General features: G+C 47.2%; 1 protein-coding gene across 5 annotated transcripts in view; it reads right to left on the reverse strand.

Moving 5' to 3' along the window:
- GNB1 (G protein subunit beta 1) overlaps positions 1 to 16,712 on the reverse strand; it is a 119,195-nt gene that overhangs the window by 100,242 nt on the left and 2,241 nt on the right. The window lies entirely within an intron of this gene.

A 16,712-nucleotide genomic window follows, 5' to 3' on the forward strand; every position in this document is an offset into this window, starting at 1 on the left:
TGAGAATCTAACACTGCCACTGATCTGACAGGAGGTGGAGGTCAGGCGGGAATGCTCGCATGCCCACCTCTCACCTGCTGTGCAGCCCGGCTCCTAACTGACCACGCAGGAGGAGTTGGGGGCCCATGCTTATAAGACATTTTATCTTTTTCTGTTTTTTTGAGACAAAGTCTCGCTCTGCCTCCCAGTCTGGAGTGTAGTGGTGTGATCTCAGCTCACTGCTACCTCAACTTCTCCAGTTCAAGTGATTCTCATACCTCAGTCTTCTGAGTAGCTGGGTCCACAGGTGCACGCCACCACACTCTATTAATCTTTCGTATTTTTAGCAGAGACAGGGTTTTGGCATGTTGGCCAGGCTGGTCTCAAACTCCTGGCCTCAAGCAATCCACTTGCCTTGGCCTCCCAAAGTGCTGGGATTACAGGCATGAGCCATCACACCTGGCCAAGGACACTTTACCTTTTTCTATTTTGTTTTGTTTTAGAGGCAGGGTCTTGCTATGTCACCAAGGTTGGAGTGCAGTGACACAATCATAGCTTACTGCAGCTATGAACTCCTGGGCTCAAGTGATCCTCTCATCTTGGCCTCCCAAAGTGCTAAGACGACAGGCGTGAGCCACTGCATCCAGCCCCTTTTTCTATTTAAATTCTCTTACAAGTTTCTTCAACCTCCAACGGAGACTTCATTTCACAAGCCTGGCCACAGGGGGAACGGGAAGACACGGGAGACAGCTAGAAACACAAGGGGCGAAGGATGAAGCTCCAGGAACTGTCGCAGGTTCAACAGTGTCTCCCCCAAAATTCACGTCTACCTGGAATGTGGGAATGTGACTTTATTTGGAGCGTCTTTCCAGGTATGATTAGTTAAGTTAAAACGAGGTCATACTGAATTAGGGTGGCCCTAATCTAACAACTATGTCCTTATAAGGAGAATAGCGACACCGAGAAAAGCCCACAGAAAACAGAGGTAGAGAGCAGCTCCTCTACAAGCCACACTGCTGGCACGCGCCAGAAGCCAGAAAGAGGAAAGGAAGGGTCTTCCCTTGGAGCCTTCAGAGGCACTGGGGCCAACACCCTGATTTCAGACTTCTGTCCTCCAGAACTGAGGGAATCAATCCATTCTGAGCCATCCAACTTGTGGTGATTTGCTACAGCAGCCACAGGAAACTAACACTGTGTAATTTCTTTTTTTTTTTTTTTTTTTTTTTTTTTGAGACGGAGTCTCGCTCTGCCGCCCAGGCTGGAGTGCAGTGGCCGGATCTCAGCTCACTGCAAGCTCCGCCTCCCGGGTTCACGCCATTCTCCTGCCTCAGCCTCCCGAGTAGCTGGGACTACAGGCGCCCGCCACCGCGCCCGGCTAGTTTTTTGCATTTTTTAGTAGAGACGGGGTTTCACCGTGTTAGCCAGGATGGTCTCGATCTCCTGACCTTGTGATCCGCCCGTCTCGGCCTCCCAAAGTGCTGGGATTACAGGCTTGAGCCACCGCGCCCGGCCCCCACACTGTGTAATTTCTGAAGACCTTTACTAAGCCAGAACCACAAGGATAGAAATCAAGTGCACAGATCAGCTTGGAGAAGGACTTTTTTCCTTTTTCTTTGAATAGAGACAGGGCTGGAGTGCAGTCGAACAATCAGATCACTGCAGCCTCGAACTCCTGGGTTCAAACAATCTTCCCACCTTAGCCTCCTAGACAGCTAGCTGGGACTACAGGTGTATGCCAACAGGCCCAGTTAAGAAAAAGAGAGCGCAAGAGAGAAGACGCACATGCGCGCACAAGAGACACAGAGAGAGAGAGAGAAAAGAAAGAGCGAGAGCAAGCGTGCACATGCACGAACCAGTGGGCAAGTGCGCACATGTGCAAAAATGGGGTCTCACTATGTTGCCTAGGTTGGTCTCCATCTTCCCTCCTCAGTCTTCCAAAGTGATAAGGGTCATAGGCATGAGCCAACACACCTGGTCAATGGAGAAGCATTTCAGGAATGAAGGCAAGGAGTCAAACAGCATCAGTAGTAGCGGTACTGGAAGCTAACACTTTGAGGTCCTGCTTGGCTTGAAGCTAAGAATTTTATGTGTAGCATGTCATTCAGTCCTCACAACAATCCTGTAAGACAAGAAAACTGAGGTAGAGATATTCAATAGCCTGCTCCAGACCTCAAATCTGAGATGGCAGAACCAGGATGTCCAGCATATGGATATAGGTACAAAAAAGACCACTGATATCTACATAATTACTAGTCACGTTTTCCAAGATGAATGACATTTGGAAACAATTACAAAGTAGAAAAATCATAATTTTAAGAATCTATATATACAGGCTGGGCATGGTGGCTCATGCCTGTAATCTCAGCACTTCAGGAGGCCAACGTGGGCGGCTCACTTGAGGTCAGGAGTTTGAGACCAGCCTGGCCAACATGGTGAAATGTCGTCTCTAATAAAAATACAAAATTAGCCAGGCATAGCAGCGCATGCCTGTAATCCCAGCTACTCAGGAGGCTGAGGCAGGAGAATCGCCTGAGCTGGGGAGGTGGAGGTTTCAGTGAGCCGAGATCGTGCCTCTGCACTCTAGCCTGGGCAATAAAGTGAGCCTCTGTCTCAAAAAAAACAAACAAACAAAAAAAAAACACACACACACACACAGAGTGGGACCCCCAATCTGAGGAAAAACGTCTCCACACACATGCATGAGAAATACAGAACACTAGAAGAAACATAATAATCTTACGTGGTTATTTCCTGATCGAGAGATTACAGATTTTTGCTGTATGTTCCTAATTTCCCTCTTTTATAAAATTTTATTTATTTAAAAAAAAAACAGAGACAGGGACTAGCTGTGTTGCCCAGGCTGGTCTCAAACTCCTGGCCTCAAGTGATTCTGCCTCAGCCTCCCAAAGTGTTAAGATTACAGGCATGAGCCACTATGCCCAACCCCCAATTTACTACAATGAACATCTTAGACATTTTTATTAGCAAAATGAAAAAGTTGAAAATAAAAATGAAACAACACGAACAAGATCTCCAGAGAAAGAGGACAGGATAGATGGTGGAGGCAATGGAAACAGACTGGGAAGTTTAAAAAGAGAAAAACAATAAGAGTGGCTAGAACAGATACCAAGATTAACTGGATGTTGAGTTATATAAGATTTAGGCATGTTTGAAAGTATAATAGAAGGAGCCCCTGACAAGATAAAACTGTTAGTAACTGTTTTCCAGTGGAAAAATGTTCCTTTTGCTAACATAGGAAGAGGCAAATGCAGACACAGAAGTCTTCTCAGATGAATGGGGAGAAAGAGCTCATGTTGGCAGGTCTATACTGCACAGGCTCCAGGAGCAATGAATGACCCAAGAACTGAGTTCATGCATGGGTTCCACTGTCACCACGGCCAGCTGCCTGATCTCCTTGTACATCCAGTCATCTGTAAGATAGAGCTATTAACAGCACCTATCAGCGCTGATGTGAGGACCACGCAGTAACAGCATAGTTTTCAGCATGGCGCCTGATGCAAGGAAGGTACCCAACAAATGCAAGCTAATGGCACAGGCATCTTCAACAGGGCAAAAACGCAAGTGTGCCAACTGCCATGGGAGTGTCAGGCAGAGGGACTGGAAGGCCAAGGTTGTAGGGAATTTATTTCAACAGGAAAACCTTCAAGTACCTCTCCCAACACATAATCACATAATATGTATGCCAAGTGGGGATTAACCAATTTTCCAGGACTTATTTCAATTCCAAGTCCAAGCACAGCCCTGACTTGGGGCTTCTCCTGCCTGGAACCCTCTTTTCCCAGATGTCTGTCTGGTCTGTCTTCTCACCTCCTCCTACTCTCTCCTCAAATGTTTTCACCATCCTTTTCAACATGGAAGCACCAGCAATGCCTAGAGCCCTACAACAGACTCATCCGCCATCTTTTTCAGCACACAGCCTTTCCCACTGTCTCACAGGTGACGTGTCTCTCATCAAAGCAAGTTAGCATATCTTATTCACTGCCCATCACCTGCCCCTCCTTGACACATCTTCGGCCCTGAATATGTATTTTACCAAAGATCTCTCCCCTTTCCCTTTATGGGCGCCGCCCTGTCAGTATTCCCATCTAAAATCCGTGCAGACAGAGCCTCCCCTAGCCCCACACTTGTCTCTCCGACTACTTTCCTACAAGACTCTCCTCACCCCACTGGAACTCACTGGCCCTCAGCAATCTCTACCACTGATGAATCCAGCTCCAACTTCAGACCATTCCCTCTGCTCTCAGAATACCTTCTGTAGGCTCCATGACACTAGTGCTGGGTCTCCCAACGTCTGGTCACTCCTTTATGTGTTTCTCTTCCTCTGTACATCCCTAATACAAGGGCCTCTTCTCACGCTACACCAATGGGTCTTCACCACTGACAAATCTCGGTTCTCCTCCCCAGGAAAAGGCACAATCCTATAGTACTGCACATGGGGGCAGGGACAGGGTGCCTGCCTCCAGCTGAGAACTTCTCTGGTCCCCACAGGTGCCCTGGGCCTGGCCCACTCTCTAAACCAGCGCTGCTCAGATATTTCAGTTCAGGCCGCCCTACATCCTCAACTATTAAGGACCCCAGGGGCTTTTGTTTATGAGGGTTTGATCTATCAATATTTACTATGCTATAAATTAAAACCGAGATGTTCTAAAATTGTTTATTAAATGATTTGAAAATAAGCCCACTGCATGTTACCATACATAACATTTTTATAAAGAATAACTATTCTCTTGGCTGGGCGCAGTGGCTCGCCTGTAATCCCAGCACTTTGGGAAGTGGGCAGATCAGGAGGTCAGGAGATCAAGACCATCCTGGCTAACACGGTGAAACACTCTCTCTACTAAAAACACAAAAAATTAGCCAGGCGCCTGTAGTCCCAGCTACTTGGGAGGCTGAGGCAGAACGGTGTGAACCCAGGAGGCAGACCTTGCAGTGAGCCAAGATCATGCCACTGCACTCCAGCCCAGGGGACAGAGCGAGACTCCGTCTCAAAAAAAAAAGGGCCAGGCGCGGTGGCTCAAGCCTGTAATCCCAGCACTTTGGGAGGCCGAGACGGGCGGATCACGAGGTCAGGAGATCAAGACCATCCTGGCTAACACGGTGAAACCCCGTCTCTACCAAAAAATACAAAAAACTAGCCAGGCGAGGTGATGGGCACCTGTAGTCTCAGCTACTCGGGAGGCTGAGGCAGGAAAACGGCGTAAACCCGGGAGGCGGAGCTTGCAGTGAGCTGAGATCTACCCACTGCACTCCTGCCTGGGCGGCAGAGCGAGACTCCATCTCAAAAAAAAGAAAAAAAAAAAAAAAAACTATTTTCTAAGACAAATAATCTGGTGAGAAGCTGTATTTTACATTTGTATTGTCTGCCTCAATGGAAGCAATGGATCTTCACATCTATGTCTGCTCTCAGCCTGCTGCAACACAGTTTTAGCTGAAGTCATGAGGAAAATTCAGTCTCACATAGATATGCAGCTAAAAGAAAAAGAAGAGTGTTTTTTGGTTTTTGGTTTGTTTTTTTTTTAAGAAATAGGGTCTCAGCTGGCCAGGCGCGGTGGCTCAAGCCTGTAATCCCAGCACTTTGGGAGGCCAAGGCGTGCGGATCACGAGGTCAGGAGATCGAGACCATCCTGGCTAACACAGTGAAACCCCATCTCTAATAAAAATACAAAAAATCAGCCAGGCGTGGTCGCGGGCGCCTGTAGTCCCGGCTACTCAGGAGGCTGAGGCAGAAGAATAGCGTGAACCCGGGAGGTGGAGTTTGCAGTGAGCCAAGATCATGCCACTGTACTCCAGCCTGGGTAACAGAGCGAGACTCTGTCTCCAAAAAAAAAAAAAAAAGAAAGAAAGAAATAGGGTCTCAGTCTGTCACCCAGGCTGGAGTGCCATGGTATAACCACAGCTCACTGCAACCTCAACCTGCCAGGCTCAATCAATCCTCCTGCCTCAGCCTCCCCAGTAGATGGGACCACAGGCACACACCAGAATGCCTGGCTAATTTTCAAATTTTTTGTACAGATGGGGTCTCACTATGTTGCCCAGGCTGGTCTCAAACTCTTGGCCTCAAGCGATCCTCCTGCCTTGGCCTCCCAAAGCACTGGGATTACAGGTGTGAGCTGTAATCAAGAACAAAAATTTATTTTATTTTATTTTATATTTTATTTTATTTTATTTTTTGAGATGCAGCCTTGCTCTATCCCCCAGGCTGGAGTGCAGTGTCACCATCTCGGCTCACTGCAACTTCTGCCTCCCAAGTTCAAGTGATTCTCCTGCCTCAGCTTCCCGAGTAGCTGGGATTACAGGCATATGCCACAATGCCCAGCTAATTTTTTTGTATTTTTAGTAGAGATGGAGTTTCACCATGTTGGCCAGACTGGTTTTGAACTCCCGACCTCCAGTCACCCGCCTGCCTCGGCCTCCCAAAGTGCTGGGATTACAGGCAATGTAGGAAAATGTAGGTTCACTGAATTAAGCAGATCTTCCAAATATTGACACATTTCATTACATATTTTTAAAATTTCATTAGTATCATCACCTAGCTTATAAGAAAAGTCTATCAATACTGGGAAGATGTCAAGCTCATGGTAGCAGAACCAAGTTTTCCAAAATGTTCCTTTGAAAGCTCAAATTTTATTACTGGCAACAATAGTATTAGTTATTTTCCTTGAAGTATCTCGTTCACTTCATTCATTTTCAAGATAGTATCTGCCAAATATCCACATCTAATCTAAACAGCCGTTGTTTTCTGTCCGCCATTCTTTCAACTCAATTACACAACTCCTCCTGGAGACAGCTATTGTATTTCACTGTGCTTTATACCTACTTCCATTTTATCACACAAAATACTACAAAGATAGATTTTCAAAGGATAAGGTTTAATACAGTCAATTTTTATTGCTTCACCAAGGACATTAGATTAACAGAGTTTTCTTTCACGGCGGGTTCATGGCGGTGAAGAGCACTGTGAGTGCCGTGACAGTGGCTGCTGAGACTAGTTTGGTACCACAGCCTTGAGTTGTGCTAAGGAGCCAGGAGTTTTATCCTCCACTGCTTCTGCAGCATCAATGAAATGTCAACACAATGAAAAGTTAAATAACATCTTAATATGATTATGAAAATAGTTCTGGCCGGGCGCGGTGGCTCAAGCCTGTAATCCCAGCACTTTGGGAGGCCGAGACGGGCGGATCACGAGGTCAGGAGATCGAGACCAACCTGGCTAACACGGTGAAACCCCGTCTCTACTAAAAATACAAAAAAACTAGCCGGGTGAGGTGGCGGGCGCCTGTAGTCCCAGCTACTCGGGAGGCTGAGGCAGGAGAATGGCATAAACCTGGGAGACAGAGCTTGCAGTGAGCTGAGATCCGGCCACTGCACTCCAGCCTGGGTGACAGAGCGAGACTCTGTCTCAAAAAAAAAAAAAAAAAAAAAAAAAGTTCTGACCGGGCCGAGCACGGTGGCTCAAGCCTGTCATCCCAGTACTTTGGGAGGCCGAGGCGGGCGGATCACGAGGTCAGGAGATCGAGACCATCCTGGCTAACACGGTGAAACCCCATCTCTACTAAAAAATACAAAAACTAGCTGGGCGAGGTGGCGGGCGCCTGTAGTCCCAGCTACTCGGGAGGCTGAGGCAGGAGAATGGCGGGAACCCGGGAGGCGGAGCTTGCAGTGAGCTGAGAACCGGCCATTGCACTCCAGAGCAAGACTCCGTCTCAAAATAAAAAAAGAAAAAAAAAAAAAAGAAAATAGTTCTGACCAAGTGAATTCCTGAAACGGTCTCAGGAGCCCCTAGGGGTCCACGACCACACTTGAAGAACCACTGCTCTAAGTGACCACCGCTCCTAAGGCTTCGATCATCATCAAGATGTTGCTGACTCCCAAAGCCTGCCTCCACCCAGACCTATCCTCCAGAGCTCCCATTCACAGGCACAGGAGTCACCACGTCACATTTACTGTGCACTGTTTCAGGGGCTGGTCTGCAGGGAACCAGAGTGCCTGTGTCCATGGAGCTTAGAACAAGTGGGAAGAGCAGTATCAGGCTATGAAGACAGAGTGGGGTAAAGCGACAGAGATCAATGAGATCAGAGCACACCCTCGGAGGAAGGGATACATGAACAAAGGCCTGAATGGAGAGAGGGAGTGAACTGTGCAAACACACAGCCAGGAGGAGAGTTTTCCAAGGACAGGGAGGAGAAAGTATAAGGCCCGCTGTACCCTTGATGCAAAACATGAGAATGCCTCAGAGACTCCTCAAACCCAACACGCACAAACTAAACTCATCATGCCCCACAGCTACCCAGAGGGCAGATGGAAACCTGTGGTCATTTACATCTTTCTCGCCACCCTCACCTTCTCTTCGGTCACCAGGTCTTATCAGTCATCACCCTGCTCCAGACCCCTTTCCTTTTCTACACCAGCTTTGCCAACTGACTAGAGTCCCCTCCCTCCCCTGAGCACTCTACGTTCAACTATCAAGTAATGATCCCCATCAGATCAATCTCCTTACAACTCTTCCAAGGCTTCCTGGAGCTCTCAAGGTAAAAGTTCATTTTTTTCTTCTTTTTTGAGTCTCACTCTGTCACCCAGGCTGGGGTGATCTTGGGTCACTGCAACCTCCGCCTCCCGGATTCAAGCCATCCTTGTGCCTCAGCCTAATGAGCAGCTGAGAATACAGGTGTGCACCACCATGCCTGGCTAATTTTTATACTTTAGTAGAGATGAGGTTTCACCATGTTGGCCAGGCTGGTCTCAAACTCCTGACCTCAAGTGATCCGCCCGCCTTGGCCTCCCAAAGTGGTGGGATTACAGGCGTGAGCCACTGTGCCTGGCCTCAAGGTAAAAGCTCTTTATCCAGGCTCTAAACCTTTTGGCTTCCACTTCTTACCACTCTGCTAGCACTTTGGAACTTCCGTCCCTGGATGTGCTGTGCTCTTACCCACTGGATAATTACTGATCACCTGGCACACATTGTGCTGGGTGCTGGAGACAGTAAAGGAGACCAGTTGGTTGCCGGATAAAAAACACACCATCTCATCAGCCTAGGATACACTCCTCCCCTCCATCCCCACCTGCCTGCCAGACAGACTCCAATTCAGGTCTCAACTTGAAGCTTTTCTATGAGAAGCCGCCACTAAACTCTGGACAGGGTGGTCTCCCTGGGAGCCACAGCCAATGCCCTCTGCTCTGTGCCTGCGTGTCAGGCTCCCTATTAGACCATGAATTCAGCAAGGCCCTGGATCACGTGCCTTCTACTGCGGCTCACAGCCTCAGGACCCAGTAAGGTGCTAAGATGGGGCCGGGCACGGTGGCTCACGCCTGTAATCCTAGCACTTTGGGAGGCCAAGGCGGGAGGATTGCCTGAGCTCAGGAGTTCGAGACTGGCATGGGCAACACGGTGAAACACCATCTCTACTAAGATTTAAAAAAAAAAAAAAAAAAAAATTTGCCAGGCGTGGCGGCATGTGCCTGTAATCCCAACTATTTGGGAGGCTGAGGAAAGAGAAGCGCCTGAACCCGGGAGGCAGAGGTTGCATGCAATAAGCTGAGATCACGCCACTGCACTCCAGCCTGGGTGACAGAGCAAGACTCTCTCAAAAAAAAAAAAAAAGAGAGAGAGAGAAGGTGCTAAGTCAACATCTGTTAAACAAATAAACAAATCAGTATTACAGTTTATAAAAATAAGTAGAAAATATTTATTGTCCCTAGTCAGCAAAAATCAAGGGATGTCAACAAATTTTGGTGCAATTCAAAAAACTCTAGCTTCGCCGGGCACGGTGGCTCAAGCCTGTAATCCCAGCACTTTGGGAGGCCGAGACGGGCGGATCATGAGGTCAGGAGATCGAGACCATCCTGGCTAACACGGTGAAACCCCGTCTCTACTAAAAAATACAAAAAACTAGCCGGGTGCGGTGGCGGGCGCCTGTAGTCCCAGCTACTCGGGAGGCTGAGGCAGGAGAATGGCGTGAACCCGGGAGGCGGAGCTTGCAGTGAGCCAAGATCCGGCCATTGCACTCCAGCCTGGGCAGCAGAGCGAGACTCCGTCTCAAAAAAAAAAAAAAAAAAAACAAAACTCTAGCTTCATAAATGGGGGGAGGAGAATTCTCTAAAAAATGAACATAAACGGGCAGGGCATGGTGGTTCACACCTGTAATCCCAGCACTTTGGGAGGCCGAGGCGGGTTAGGTCAGGAGTTCGAGACCAGACTGGCCAATACGGTGAAACTCCATCTCTACTAAAAATACAAAAATCAGCTGGGTGTGGTGGCGGGCGCCTGTAATCCCAGCTACTCTGGAGGCTGAGGCAGGAGAATCGTTTGAACCCAGGAGGTAGAGGTTGCAGTGAGCCGAGATCACGCCATTGCACTCCAGCCTGGGCGACAGGGCAAGACTCCGTCTCAAAAAAAAAAAAGGACAAAAACTTACCAATTTTCAAAATGAGGCATAGTTCAAGATTATTCTGCAAAGGTAAAGGAAAGCCTTTAAGACCAGGGTGCTGTGGCTCACATCTATAATCCCAACACTTTGGGAGGCTAAGGCAGAAGAATCACTTGAACCCAGGAGTTGGAGACCAGCCTGTCCCTGTCTCTACAATTTTAAAAAATTAGCTAGGCAAGGTGGCATGTGCCTGTGGTCCCAGTTGCTTGTGAGACTGAGACAGGAAGATTGTATGAGCCCCGGAAGTCCAGGTTGCAGTGAGCCATGATCATACCATCACATTCCACACTCCAGCCTGGGTGACACAACAAAACCCTGTCTCAAAAAAAAAATGAAATAAAAAGAAACAAAACCTTTCAAGAAAAGACAAGGATGTGAGAGAAGATTTAGTAGAAAGTAAGGCACTAAAGGCTGGGCACAGTGGCTCACGCCTGTAATCCTAGTATTTTGGGAGGCCAAGATGGGCGGATCACAAGGTCAGGAGATCGAGACCATCCTGGCTCACATGGTGAAACTCCATCTCTACTAAAAATACAAAAAAGTAGCCGGGCGAGGTGGCGGACACCTGTAGTCCCAGCTACTCGGGAGGCTGAGGCAGGAGAATGGCGTGAACCCAGGAGGCGGGGCTTGCAGGGAGCTGAGATAGCGCCATTACACTCCAGCCTGGGCTACAGAGTGAGACTCCGTCTCAAAAAAAGAAAAAAAAAGAAAGTGAGGCAGTAAATAAGTGATAGGGATTTGCAAAGATATAGCTAATATGTATGTTCCACACCCTGAATTAATATTCTTCTGGAACCATGGAGAAAGAAAGAAAAATCTCAGTACATTGTCATCTTATAACAACATTTTTTAACCTTGCCATAAAAGAAATTTTTACAAAGGCCATCAGCAACAGAAATGGCTAACCCTTGCACAGCTCTGTTATCAGTGCCCGCATCCAGACTCACTCAGTCCTCACAATGACCCCATGAAGGCGGCTCTCGGATGCCTGTTTCACAGATGAGGACAGACACAGAAGTCCTAACACTGCAGGTGACCTAAATTAAGGCAGGCTTGGGGAGAACAGAAAGCTCCTGTGGAAAGGCAGAAGTTGGCTTGATCTTGATTTTCAGTGCGAGTAAAAGTCCTAACACTGCAAATCAGCCAGTGAGGTGACAGAGCTGAGCTGGGCTCTAACTTAGTGCCAATCCTTTTGGAAACCACTGAATTTATCTCCCTCCCTAGAATTTAGGAACTATTTTAAAATTCCTATGACAAACTTCTGAAACCTACTGTAGACTCTTTGACATGCTCATCTAATTAGAAAGTGTCCAGAATTTTTTTTTTGACGGAGTTTCACTCGTTGCCCAGGCTGGAGTACAATGGCACAATCTCAGCTTACCACAACCTCCACCTCCCAGGTTCAAGCAATTCTCTTGCCTTGGCCTCCCGAGTAGATGACATTACAGGCACGTGCCACCATGCCCAACTAATTCTGTATTTTCAGTAGAGACGGGGTTTCTCCATGTTGGTCAGGCTGGTCTCGAACTCCCCACCTCAGGTGATCCACTCACCTTGGCCTCCAAAAGTGTTGGGATTACAGGCGTAAGGCACCACACCCAGCCCAGAATTTTAAGTTTTATTAATTACAACACTTGGCGGGAAGTTGAGTGTCTGTAATCAACATAGGGAATAGGGAATATATTTTCTAAGTGCCACAGGACTGCACACAGACATGCATGGAGACACGATTACCCACCAGTAAACAAGAATACATTCCATTCCATTGATGCCCTTAGTATTCCAATTCTTTTTTTTTTTTTTTTTTTTTTTGGAGACAGAGTCTTCCTCTGTCGTCCAGGCTGGAGGAGTGCAGCGGCGAGACCTCCACTCACTGCAAGCTCCGCCCCCCGGGGTTCACACCATTCTCCTGCCTCAGCCTCCCGAGTAGCTGGGACTACAGGTGCCCGCCACCACACCCGGCTAATTTTTTGTATTTTTAGTAGAGACAGGGTTTCACCGTGTTAGTCAGGATGGTCTCGATCTCCTGACCTCGTGATCCGCCCGTCTCTGCCTCCCAAAGTGCTGGGATTACAGGCGTGAGCCACCGGTGCCCGGCCAGTATTCCAATTTTAACAGGTGAATGAATTAATACATAAAGTCCTCTCTTGATAAAATGCATTAGTAAGCTTGGAGCAACTAATGATCAAATCATTATTTTATCAATGGCAAAATAGGTTCAACAGAATAAACTTAAGAATTATCTTAGATAGGCCGGGCGCGGTGGCTCAAGCCTGTAATCCCAGCATTTTGGGAGGCCGAGACGGCGGATCACAAGGTCAGGAGATCGAGACCATCCCGGTTAACACGGTGAAACCCCGTCTCTACTAAAAAAATACAAAAAACTAGCCGGGCGAGGTGGCAGGCGCCTGTAGTCCCAGCTACTCGGGAGGCTGAGCCAGGAGAATGGTGTAAACCCGGGAGGCGGAGCTTGCAGTGAGCTGAGATCTGGCCACTGCACTCCAGCCTGGGCGACAGAGCTAGACTCCGTCTCAAAAAAAAAAAAAAAAAAAAAAAAAAAGAATTATCTTAGATAAACTGGGCGCAGTGGCTCACACCTGTAATCCCAGCACTTTGGGAAGCAGAGGCAGGCGGATCACTTGAGGTCAGGAGTTGGAGACCAGCCTGGCCAACATGGTGAAACTCCATCTCTACTAAAAACACAAAAATCAGCTGGGTGTGGTGGCAGGCGCCTGTAATCCCAGCTACTTGGGAGGCTGCTAGGCAGGAGAATCACTTGAACCCGGGAGGCATAAATTGCAGTGAGCCGAGACCGCCCCATTGCACTCCAGCATGGGCAACAAGAACGAAACTCCATCTCAAAAAAAAAAAAAGAATTGCCTTAGATAATCTTAATTTGGTCTTTTTAATCAGTTAACTTTTAAAAAATGGGTCTTTCTCAGAATTCTAATTTAAGAAGACATAGATAAGGAAATACTTTCACTTAATCTTAAAAAAAAGAAAGCAAGCAACATTGCTCTATAAAACAGAAAGCTTTTCTACCACTGAAAGCCAGGAGTAATTTCCACTGATTACCATGGCACCCAATGGTAGGCACTGCCACAAGAACAAGAGGCTAAAAGGTTAAAAAGAAAAAACTTTCAGCATTCCGGCAGGACGCAGTGGTTCACGCCTGTAATCCTAGCACTCTGGGAGGCTGAGACGGGCGGATCACCTGAGGTCAGGAGTTCAAGACCAGCCTGGTCAACATGGTGAAACCCTGTCTCTACTAAAATAAAATTTTAAAAAATTATCTGGACTTGACAGCGGGTGCCTATAATCCCAGCTACTCGGGAGGCTGAGACTGGAGAATCACCTGAACCTGGGAGACAGTGGTTGCAGTGAGCTGAGACTGCACCACTACACTCCAGCCTGGGCGGCTGAGTGAGACTCTGTCTCAAAACAAAAAAAGCTTTCAGCATTCCACTAATCCACTAGCAAACTCAAATGTCTATAGATTGTCTATATTTCTTCAATCAAAATTCTGGAACAAAATACACAGCTTTGAAAGAGGCAGTGCTCCCTCCCTCTCCCAGAGTAGCTGATGTGATGTTGTATTTCTCTTTCTCTTCATACACACTCCCATATATGTTTGTCCTGCTTTTTCTTTCAGTAACGTTGAACACTGCAGTTTCATCAACTATTTCTGATAGTTTCCATTTTAAATCTATTTTATCTCCTCATTCTATATTCCTAAACCAAACACTTAACTGAATTGTCTACTTCATAATCTCTCCAACCACTCTTAACAAACGCAAACCTGAAATCAGAATTTAAACACCGGTTTAAAATTTTTTTTTTTGAGACGGAGTCACACTGTGTCGCCCAGGCTGGAGTGCACTGGCGCGATCTCGGCTCACTGCAACCTCTGCCTCCCGGGTCACGCCATTCTCCTGCCTCAGCCTCCCAAGTAGCTAGGATTACACGTGCCCGCCACCACACTAAGCTAATTTTTTGTATTTTTAGTAGAGACGGGGTTTCACCGTGTCAGCCAGGGTAGTCTCAATTTCCTGACCTCACGATCCACCTGCCTCGGCCTCCCAAAGTGCTGGGATTACAGGCATGAGCCACCACGCCCAGCCAAACCAGTTTAAAATTTTCTAAAAATTTGTGTTCCATGTCTTATGAGACTTACACTAAATAGGGGTTTCAAAATAACATGGCCTGCCATATGGTCAAGCCAGATTTAAAAATTGAGAATATCTATTACCAATCCACTAATGCTAAAGCCAAAGTCACAGACAGTAAGAATGTAATCCAATTTAGAGACCAACATGAGCCAAATCTTTTGGGCAGAGACAGACAATCCAACAACAAAACTACAATAAATGCCAACACTGCACTTCTAAAATAAAATCAACGTTATTCATTAAAGTATTAGCTACAAAAAGTCAACTGATGGTAGATGAGTCTACAGATGCCCTGAAGACCTTTTTCATTCTTTAATCAAAGCGGTATTTAGCTACAAAGCTACAACTTTTCCAGTGGACCAACACACACAGAAAATGAACCAAAAGACACAGAAAATTTTTAACAAAGCAAAGGGAAGAGAACAAAGCTCTGGTACTTTTGCAGGATAGTACAACACCTCCTTTGAGAAATAAATTAACTCCTCAAATTCTATTTCTCAAGTGATCAATATAAATCTACCTACATGATACAAGCTTTGAAACCAAAGTCATTGGGCATAAAAAAGATTTACAGAGGTTTAACTCTTTTGAGACAGTCTCACTCTGTCACCCAGGCTGGAGTGCAGTGGCGCAATCTCGGCTGACCGCAATCCCTGCCTCCCGGGTTCAAGCGATTCCCCTGCCTAAGCCTCCTGAGTAGCTGGGATTACAGGCGCCCACCACCACGCCCGGCTTTTTGTTTGTTTGTTTGCAGGCTAGAGTGCAGTGGCGCGATCTTGGATCACTGCAAGCTCCACCTCCCGGGTTCACACCATTCTCCTGCCTCAGCCTCCCGAGTAGCTGGGACCACAGGTACCCGCCACCACGCCTGCCTAATTTTTTCTATTTTTAGTAGAGACGGGGTTTCACCGTGTTAGCCAGGATGGTCTCCATCTCCTGACCTCGTGATCCACTCGCCTCAGCCGCCCAAAGTGCTGGGATTACAGGCGTGAGCCACCGCGTCCCGCGAATTTTTATATTTTTAGTAGATACAGGGTCTCACCATATTGGCCAGACTGGCCTCAAAACTCCTGGCCTCATGTGATCCGCCCCACCTCCCAAAGTGCTGGGATTACAGGCGTGAGCCACCACACCCAGTGGGTTTTAAGCTTAAAAACAAACGACAACAAAAAACACACTATTCTGCAGCCTCTGGAATCTTCTAAGATCAAAATTAAACCTGAGAAAATTTACTTCAACTCTCCCACCCCCCCAAAAACACAATTAACTGAAGATATCGAAGAAAAATAAAAACATTTTAAAGGTATCACTGAAGAGCACTGTCAGTACTTGTCTGATGAGATAACTATGGCTGTGTCATAAATTCAGATTATGCGAGAGAAATAGCTTTTGTCCAGTGGATGTGCTCTTTTGAGAAAGTCAATTCTGAGCTGAAATTTAATGTTGGAACAGTTTCCTCTATAAAACTCATCTTGAAAGGTTCCAGCAGAAGATGAAATGTCATCCTCACACTGGGCCTGGGCAGTGCGTGCTTAACTGGGAGGGGGCACAGGCACCTCAGAACTTAACTGGTTTTCCAACTCTCAATGTCTGAAAGAAAAAAAAAAAGGGACTTTCAGTGTTGACGAAACCAAACGCTCCTAACCTGGGACCACCGGCAGTCCAGCCTTCCCCTAGGGTTGACAGGATGAGCCTGTAGACCTTGCAGTTGCAGTTCATTTCTGCGCAGCTCTCTGTCAGAAAGTTCCGCCTTAACCATCGGGCGCGGTGGCTCACACCTGTAATACCAGCACTTTGGGAGACCAAGGTGGGTGAATCACCTGAGGTCTGGAGTTCAAGACCAGTGTGGCCAACATAGTGAAACCCCATCTCTACTAAAAATACAAAAAATTAGCTGGGTGTGGTGGCAGTAGCTGTAATCCCAGCTACTCGGGAGGCTGAGGCAGGAGAATCACTTGAACCTGGGGGGCAGAGGTTGCAATGAGCTGAGATCGCACCATTGCACTCCAGCCTGGGCAACAAGAGCGAAACTCCATCTCAAAAAATAATAATAATAATAAAGTTCTGCCTTACCATAAACCATGCCAAAACCCACCACTCAGTCCTACCCTTGGGAGGC

The sequence above is a fragment of the Theropithecus gelada genome, chromosome 1 (genome assembly GCF_003255815.1).
Source record: "Theropithecus gelada isolate Dixy chromosome 1, Tgel_1.0, whole genome shotgun sequence".
In the NCBI taxonomy this organism is placed as follows: Eukaryota; Metazoa; Chordata; class Mammalia; order Primates; family Cercopithecidae; genus Theropithecus; species Theropithecus gelada.